This window comes from Myotis lucifugus, unplaced genomic scaffold, assembly GCF_000147115.1.
Source record: "Myotis lucifugus unplaced genomic scaffold, Myoluc2.0 scaffold_190, whole genome shotgun sequence".
NCBI lineage: Eukaryota > Metazoa > Chordata > Mammalia > Chiroptera > Vespertilionidae > Myotis > Myotis lucifugus.
In genome coordinates, this window is record NW_005871238.1 from 1,538,771 (window position 1) to 1,548,315 (window position 9,545).

The 9,545-nt window shown below is 45.7% G+C and overlaps 1 pseudogene; it reads left to right on the forward strand.

Moving 5' to 3' along the window:
- The first annotated feature begins 8,400 nt into the window (after nucleotides 1-8,400).
- Nucleotides 8,401-9,125, forward strand: LOC102439894 (annotated as a pseudogene).
- The last annotated feature ends 420 nt before the right edge of the window (nucleotides 9,126-9,545 follow it).

A 9,545-nucleotide genomic window follows, 5' to 3' on the forward strand; every position in this document is an offset into this window, starting at 1 on the left:
ATCGGCCTACCCTGAGCGTGACTGAGGGTGGCATCGCAACCTCCCGATCCGCCCTGCTCTGTGCATGACGGGGCGGTGCCCCAACTCCCCAATCGGCCCTGCTCTGAGCCTGACCAGGGGCTGCACCTAGGGATTGGACGTGCCCTCTGCCACCCGGGAGCAGGCCTAAGCCAGCAGGTCGTTATTTCCCGAGGGGTCACAGATGGCAAGAGGGCACAGGCCAGGCTGGGGGACCCCCCTCCCCACCCCCCCCCCCCCGAGTGCACAAAGTTTTGTGCACCGGGCCTCTAGTCCTATATAATAAAAGGCTAATATGCAATCAACTGAATAGCAGAATGACCAGTTGCTGTGACATGCACTGACCACCAGGGGGCAGATGCTCAATACAGAGGCTGCCCTCTGGTGGTCAGTGCGCTCCCACAAGGGGAGTGCCACTCGGCCAGAAGCCAAGCTTACGGCCAGAAGCCCTGTGGGGAGCGGGCCTATGCCAGCAGTCAGATATCCCCTGAGGGCTCCTGGACTGTGAAAGGGTGCAGGCCTAGCTGAGGGACACACACACACACACACACACCCCAGTGCACGAATTTCATGCACCGGGCCTCTAGTTATTAATAGTGTTTCTTTTCACTCTTAGAAAGTGTTCTGATTTATAGGATAAATTATTTGGTTACCCAAGGACAGTAGAAAATCTTATTAAAGGACTCGAAGGAAGACAACTGAACCTTGAGAGACCAAGGCCATCCTTAGCTTTTCAGGTCAACAAATTGCCCTGAAGATCTGGAGGGAGTCATTGGATGGACAGGAGATAAGAGAATGCATCTGGAACCAAACTGCTTGGGCCCCTTCACCAGCAGGACGGGTACTCACAACCCCTGCTTTACAGGTGCTTGTAAACATAAAATGATGCCTGAAAGCACTTCGCAGGGCCTGGCGCGTGGTGAGGGCTTGAGGAAGTCATTGTTGTTATGACTGAAGGCTGGTGTAGCATCAGGATCATGGGCTTTGGCATTATAAAGACTAGGGCCCTTTGTAACTGGCGAATGTCTGGCTATTGAGGAGAATGGGCAGGAAGTCTCTAGTATAAGACACATGAAGGGGGTTACTCAGCAATGTCCACTGGCAACACCCATCAGCCCCTAGACCAGTGGTTCTCAACCTTCCTAATGCCTCGACCCTTTAATACCATTCCTCATGTTGTGGTGGTCCCCCAATTTCATTGTTACAAATTGAACATAATTAAAGCATAGTGATTAATCACAAAAACAATATGTAATTATAGATGTGTTTTCCGATGGTCTTAGGCGACCCCTGTGAAAGGGTCGTTCGACCCCCAAAGGGGTCGCGACCCACAGGTTGAGAACCCCTGCCCTAGACTGAGGAGACACCTGGCATTGCTGCCAGGACATGCAGCCCAGCTTGGCGTTTTGTGCGGTGTTCCTGTTTTTGTATTTTTAAATTGAATTTTATTTTTCAATTACACTTTACATTTGATATTATTTTGTATTCGTCTCAGGTGTACAGCATAGTGGTTAGACAGTCATATACTTTATAAAGTGGCCCCCTGATTTCAAGTACGGTCGCCTGCTCTTCAGCAGTCCCACCCAGAGGGACGCAGAGGCTCAGCACACTAAGCTGGGCCCTTTGACACACTGATGACTGGCTTCTTGTCTCTCCGGCATCACAGATCCAAGAGTGGTTCCTACACACACACACACTCTTCCCTCAGCTTCTCTCTTAACCATGACTTGTCTGCTCTTCTTTCCTGAAATCAACCTCCTGGTTTGCATGTCCCTTGCCTCCTTCACACTGATTCTTCTCAAAATGCAGGTTTTGTGCTGTCTGCATCAGAATCACCCGGAGCGCCGTGCCGATGCTAATTCCTTGGCCCCACTCCAGACCCAGGGAAGCGGAACAGGGGTACCAGGGGCAGAGGCCTGCAGGTCCACCTGCTTAGGAAGGTCCTGCCGTGGTCGGCAAACCACAGCTCACAAGCCACATGTGGCTCTTTGGCCCCTTGAGTGTGGCTCTTCCACAAAACACCACGTGTGGGTGCGCACGTACAGTGCGATTGAAACTTCGTGGCCCATGCGCAGAAGTCGGTATTTTGTGGCAGAGCCGGTATTTTGTGGAAGAGCCACACTCAAGGGGCCAGAGAGCCGCATGTGGCTCGCGAGCCACGGTTTGCCGAGCCACAGTTTGCCGACCACTGTGGGGGTTCACTGTGTTTGAGAATGCCACACTGCCGGCTCCTCCTTTCTGCTGAAACAGAGAGGAAGTTCCCCAGCCGGTCACGCCTTTGTCTCCCAGCACAAAAGGTTTCTTTCCCCCTGAGTAGAGCTGTGAGACAGCTGCCTCCTGAGCTGGGCTTCCTAGAACCGAGAGGGGCTTTGAGTCTTTCCTCCTGGGAATCCACCAGGACTGGGAGGCAGTGGTGAGGGGGGCGGGGGGAAGCAGGTGTGAGGCCAGGAGCTTCAACCTGAGATATCAGCTTTTACCCCTTCATAGATGCAGGTGCTGAAAACAGGGTGCTGTTGCTCAAAGAAAATAGAAGTTTATAACCTACTGATCTTGTCCAACCCCTTATTTTACAAATTAAAAACACGACAGCCCTAGCCGGTTTGGCTGAGTGGATAGAGCGTCAGCCTGAGAACTGAAGGGTCCCGGGTTCAATTCCGGTCAAGGGCACATGCTTGGATTTCGGGTTTGATCCCTAATGGGGTCGTGCAGGAGGCAGCCAATCAATGATTCTCTCTCATCATTGATGTTTCTACCTCTCTCTCCCTCTCTCTTCCTCTCTGAAATCAATAAAAAAATATATATATTTTTAAAAAACATGAGAAGCAAAACCCAGAGGTCCAGGTGGTATAAGGACTTTTCCAAGGCCACAGAGTTTAATGGCAAAGCTGAGGCCCAAACCCATGTGTCCTGGTGTCTTGCTGGCAGGACTTTATTTGATTAAACTTATCTGGAAGGTAACAGAATATATCTGCTGATGTCCCAGCACATAGAAAACTCTCAGTAAATGTTATGATTATCGTTAGTGTTGTTATTAATTTGATTTGCATGCATTTGTTCTTTTTCATTTGTATTTGAGACTGTGAGGCGTGCAGAAGGCAGCCAATCAATGATTCTCTCTCATAATTGATGTTTCTATCTCTCTCCCTCTTTCTTCCTCTCTGAAATCAATAAAAATATATTTAAAAATAAAAAATATAAATTGCTAACATCCAGTGGAAGCTGGATGAAAGTTATACAGAAACTGTCAAAAAAATTTTTAATTAAAAAATAAACTAGAGCCCAGCCGTGGCTCAGCGGTTCAGCGTCGACCTATGACCCAGGAGGTCACAGTTCAATTCCCGGTCAGGGCACATGCCTGGGTTGCAGACTCGATCCCCAGTAGGGGGCGTGCAGGAGGCAGCCGATCCATGATTCTCTCTCATCATTGATGTTTCTCTCTCTCTCTTTCTTTCTCCCTTCCTCTCTAAAAACAATTTTTAAAAATATTTAAAAATAAATAAATAAAACAAAATGTTCTCACCAGGGAATACCCCCTTTCCCTGTCAAGTTCCCCAAAGAGCTTATCACTTATAAAGACTCTGTGACTCCCATGGCATCACTCTGCTCTCTGGGTCAAGTCCTTCTTCCTAGAGCCCAGAGAGGCTGTCTGGAGTCCTGACCTCAGAGCACTGAAGGTGGCTTGGAGTGTAGACCCTCGGATTGCGGGCCAGGGTCTCCTGGACCTGAGAGGTCCCCCCTCTCTGAGAGGAGAGCAGCCTGGTAACAGAACACCAACAATGGCCATATTTTCTCTCAGCCTATGAAAATGGCTAAAAGATGGGGAAGGCCTTGGGGATCCCCCTGGCCTGCTAGAGGAGGAACTAGAGGAACCGAAGGAGAGATTGAGGATCTCAGAGCTGCTGCATTGGGAGGGCCTAGTGAGGGGCCAGGGGTATCGCTCTTTCACAAGCTCACCTGATGAGCTGTTACCTAAAGGCTCTGCAGTCCAGCCCTTCCTTTAGAACAGTGATTTCTGAACTTGAGAGAATATCCACACAGCCCTTTCCTCAAAGGAAATATTACAAGAAACCCAATTTGTGAAATAGATACAAATGGACTTTTCTGGTGGAAGCTGGAGGAATCCAGGGACGTATAGGGAGGAACTTGGGGGCGGCTTTCTCCCGGACAGGGGTGCTCCCAGGGGCCATTGTTCCTGTGCTGGGCCCACCCCCTTTGCAGAGCTGACTGGCAGCCATATCTGAGTTTCCATCTGCATGGCCCACACTGTTTGCCCCTGAATTTAAGCCCCAAGGCAACTTCTTGGAGCCCTAGGGTTCTGTGGAGCTCCTCTGTTGCGGACAGAAGGCAAAGAAACAAGGCAGCATGACCAGTCGCTGGACCAGGAAGTCTACCCTCAGGACAACCTACTTTCTTTCCTTTTTTTTTTTAAATACATTTTTAAATATATTTATTGACTCCAGAGAAGAAGGGAGAGGGAGAGAGAGATAGAAACATCAATGATGAAAGAGAATCATTGATTGCCTGCCTCCTGCACGCTCCCCACTGGGGATCGAGCCCACAACCCTGGCATGTGTCCTTGACCAGAATCAACCCGGGACCCTTCAGTCTGCAGGCCAACGTCCTATCTACTGAGCCAAACCAGCTAGGGCTAACCTACTTTCAATTCTATATTACCATACACTTTTCCCCCCAATTTAATTAGAATTCTTAATTCTTAGAAACCTTAATTTTTAGTGACAACTAAAGGCAATATATTTCATAACTTTCAGAAATAGGCTTTTTCATTGGCAAATACACTCACATTTCTTTCAGAGGCATAACAGAGATAACATGAATCATTCCTTTAGTATGTTTAAAAGTGAGCTGTTTCATTCTCTAGATTCCTTGACCATTTTCAGGAGGCTGGAGAAGAATGTGGGGACGGGGCGGGGGAGGGGGTTGGATTTGGGAAATATCTGGCTTGCGCAATCCGCAATCCGGTGGTTTCCGTTTTAAAGCACCATTTTCCCCTTCACATGGAGGTGGGGCAGTCGCCCTGCTGCTCCCGGAGCCTGAGCCGGGTTTTGGGGTGGTATTCATTTCCCAGTTGTTCTCAGGAACGAAGCCTCTCCTGGGCTTTCAGAAGGAGGATTTAGGAGGATTTAAAAAGACTCATTTTTACAAACTTTCCTTCAATTCCCTTAGCCTTGTTTTTATAAAGACCGTATATCCTCTCTCAGCCAGGAAATTTAGGGTTTGTATTCCGTGTTCGCTCCCTAATTCTTCAGTAGGAGAACAGATTAATAGGTCATCCACATATTGGATGACCTGTCCACCCCCCTCCAGTGATAGGTCTCTTAAATCCTCTGCCAGGGCCTGAGCAAATAAGTGTGGCCTATCTCTGAACCCTTGGGGGAAAACTGTCTGTGTAAGATGTTGTTTATGTCCCTGGGCGTTTGTCCATTCAAAGGCAAACAAGAATTGGCGATTTGGGCCTAATGGGATACAAAAGAAAGCATCTTTCAAGCCTAATACTGAGAACCATTGAGTTTGAGAGGGAATGTTTCCCAAAATTGTCTATGGATTTGGCACTATGGGATGTATGGGAATTACAGCCTCATTGATAGCTCGCTCACAAATCTTGGACCAACCTATATGTTCTATCTTTTTTCCTAACAGGTAGGACAGGGGTGTTGCAGGGGGAATTCAAAGGAACCAGCAGCCTCTGAGCAAAGACTACTGTAATAACTTTTTGTAGGCCTCTCCTGCTTGGGGATTTATAGGATATTGCCCTTTATTTGGAAATTTGTTAGGATCCTTCAGCCTGGTCGTGGCCAGCTTTGCCCTATGGCTTGGCCTGAAGTTCCCATGGCCCAGACCTAGTGGTTAAGTCCCTAATCTACATCTAAATTTATTTCAACTGCTCCTCTTTTTACAAGTAAGGTCATAATTGGAATGAGACTCTCAGTATCTGTTGAAAACAATCACTAAGGTGTATGTGTGTGTTTTTTAAATATATTTTATTGATTTTTTACAGAGAGGAAGGGAGAGGGATAGAGAGTTAGAAACATCAATGAGAGAGAAACATCTATCAACTGCCTTCTGCACACTCCCTACTGGGCATGTGCCCACAACCAAGGTACATGCCCTTGACAGGAATTGAACTTGGGACCCTTGAGTCTGCAGGCCAACGCTCTATCCACAGAGCCAAACCAGTTGGGGCAATCACTAAGGTTTTAACTCTGCTTAAAATATCTCCTCCTAACAATGGAGTGGGACATTCTGTCATAACTAGGAATTGGTGCACAAAAGTAGTCACTGAGTCAGCAGAAAGCATCTCTGACGTCGGAGAGGTCCTAGTCCCTCTCTGGAGTGCTTTCACTTGATGAAGTGAGAGGCGCATTAAGGAAGCCCACAAGGCCAGAAACTGAGAATAGCCTCTAGGACCGGAGAAGAGGTGCAGCTGACATTAAGAAAAAACTGGGGCCTTCAGTCCTAAGCCCACACACACACAAAAAATGAATTCTGCCAACAACCTGAATGAGTTCAAAGCAGATTTCCCCCCAGTTGAGTCTCCAGATGAAAACGCAGCCCAGCTGACACCTGGACAACAGTCTCGGGAGACCCTGAGCAGAGCACTCTGCTGAGTCATGCAGAGCTCGTGACCCATGGAAGCTGGGCTGAGCTGCTAACTGTGCGGCAAATTGCTCTGCAGCAGTAGAAAACTCATCCAACGTCTGCAGACTTTGCAGGAGGCAAATTAAACATCGTGTTAAAGTCAGCCATGATGTTCCTTTAGGAGAGCTGGCGCTCACAGCTAGGTTTTCCCTTCTGCATTGGAATTTATGATACTAGTTGAAGTAGGTGACTTTCATTTAGAGAACGTGTGGTTCAAAATGCACGTGTTTTTAAACATTAGGATCTCACTCCGCATACCAAGATACTCATACAAGAAAACTGAGATTTATAAAGAAGGGAGCAGATCTGTGTCTCCCTCCAGCCCTCATTCTGGAGTGTGTATTCATTAAGTAGAAAAGCAGGTGGCAATTCCCTTGCTATTGAAACTGCTCTCTTGAATTTACTTATTTAGTTAAACAAGTATATAATGTAATTCTACTTTATTTGAGTGTTTGTGTTTGCATTTTTTAAATTATTAAGACCTGTGATCAATTTTGAAAGTTTTTTTTAAATATAATTTAAGACACCTAGTTTAGCCAAGACTATATTGATCCTGCCAATAACCCATTGATGAGAGAATTGAAACGCTCTCTCAGGAGGGAGCTGCAGCAGAACAGAACAGGAGTATTTCCTTTGGTCTCTGAGTAAGATGGCAACACAGGTCTGGGTGCAGAGTCCTCACCTTCACGCCGTCCAGAAGTGATGACCCCTAAAAAGTGAAAAACAGTATGTCTGTCACAAAAATGACCTGTAACTTGGAACTAGACAAAAGGAATTTCTAAGTGTTCTTTCAAAGAAGGCTAGGCTTGATTTCTATTGATTATGTTATTTTACAATACTTAAGAAATTAACTTCTAGCTTTTTGTTCAATAAAAATGTGAGTAATTTATTGTCACGTAGAACATAACCTCAAATGGTGCCGTTTTTTGGCCTGTAACACTTTAATCTGTTTTGTATCTAACCCAGCAATCTGAATCTAACATATCTTTATTAAATATTACATGGTGTCCCAAAAAATGTAGATACACTTTAACAACTGATAGCTCAATTTTGAAAATGAAATGTATTTTAATAAACACTGCCTTTATAATTATTCAAAGTGTGTCTACACATTTTCTGGGACACCCTATATATTCAATTTCTCAAATGTTCTTAAACCAGCTTTAACATTTCACTGGTTCCCACATTAATTCTTGAGTTAGTTGAATAAAATTTTTATTTATTTATTTATTTGTTTGTTTATTATTGTTACTCCTCACCTGAGGATATTTTTCCATTGATTTTTAGAGAGAGTAGAAGGGAGGGGGAGAGACAGAGAGAAACATCGATGTGAGAGAGACACATCAATTGATTGCCTCCTGCACACACCCTGAGGTACGTTCCCTTGACCGGAATCAAACCTGGAACTCTTCAGTCCACGGGCCGTCGCCTAACAGGGTTCATTTTTGTATTTGTGTGAGAGTTCGGCTTTTATCTTTCTTTTCAATTATACTTTGATCGGTGTCCAAAAAAAGAGTGCCAACCACATGCCAGACGTTAATGCATTCACACTAGATCAGCGGTTCTCAACCTGTGGGTCGCGACCCCTTTGGCGGTCGAACGACCCTTTCACAGGGGTTGCCTAAGACCATCCTGCATATCAGATATTTACATTACGATTCATAACAGTAGCAACATTACAGTTATGAAGTAGCAACAAAAATAATTTTATGAGAGTCACGTGTCGGCCAAAGATGGCTGCTCCCGCGCGAGCAGGTTGAAGGTTTCGGTGAGCTTTAGGGCCGAGGAAGGCCGGAGCCAGCGCCGAGGGCTGCAGGGAGAGCACAAGGCTCAAGATGGAAAATCATGAATCAGATGATACTTTCAAGAAAGAACACATTTTGGACATCATAAACAGAAAAATTAACCAACTTCCAGAAGCAGAAAGGAATCTACTTGAACATGGATCAACATATATTGGACTTAATGCTGCTCTCTGTGGCCTAATAGCAAACAGTCTTTTTCAACGCGTCTTAAATGTGACATAGGCTCGTATAGCTGCTGGTTTACCAATGGCAGTGATCCCATTTTTGACAGCGGACATATCGTACAAAAGTGTTGTGATTTGCATTGTGAAACCTGTACCACAATACGAGGTGGATTGGTTGGACTTGTTTTTGGTGGTCTGTACCCTGTTTTCTTGGCTATTCCTGGTAATGGTGGCCTAGCAGCTAGGTATTCCTCAGCCCTGCTACCAGAGAGAGGAAACATCTTAACCTACTGGATCAGAATTTCTCAACCTATCTTTAGAAAGATGTTATTTCCCATTTTGCTCCAGACTGGGTTTTCAGCATATCTTAGTTCTAGGCAATATAAACTACTTATAAAGGTTCTTCAGTTACCTGAACCTGGCCTAAAAATTCAGTGATTGTTAAGCAAATGTGTACACAAAAATAAAACTGTAAGAATAACCAAAATAATAATAATAATAATAATAATAATAATAATAATAATCTTATGGTTGGGTCACAACATGAGGAACTGTATTTAAAGGGCCAGAAGGTTGAGAACCACTGCACTAGATGAAGTTCAGGTAGGACCAGATGGAAGAAAGAACTGGGAATGACTTCCACCTCTCCTCCTTGAAGAAGCATGGGCCTTTCATCTTCCCCAAGCTCTGCGATTAGAGAAGAGAACATCTTGAGATTTGCAAGGCAAAGGTTGGAGACAAGGCCAGGCCCTGGGACAGTCCCTGGCCACGGGTCCTTCCGGGCATGAGCAGCCACTACACACAAAACAGCAGCGGCAGCAATGCAGAGCCTTATTCCAAAGCAACATGAGTCATGTCTCATTTCCGTGTGGCACCACCATCAGCAGGCTGGGCAGAGACG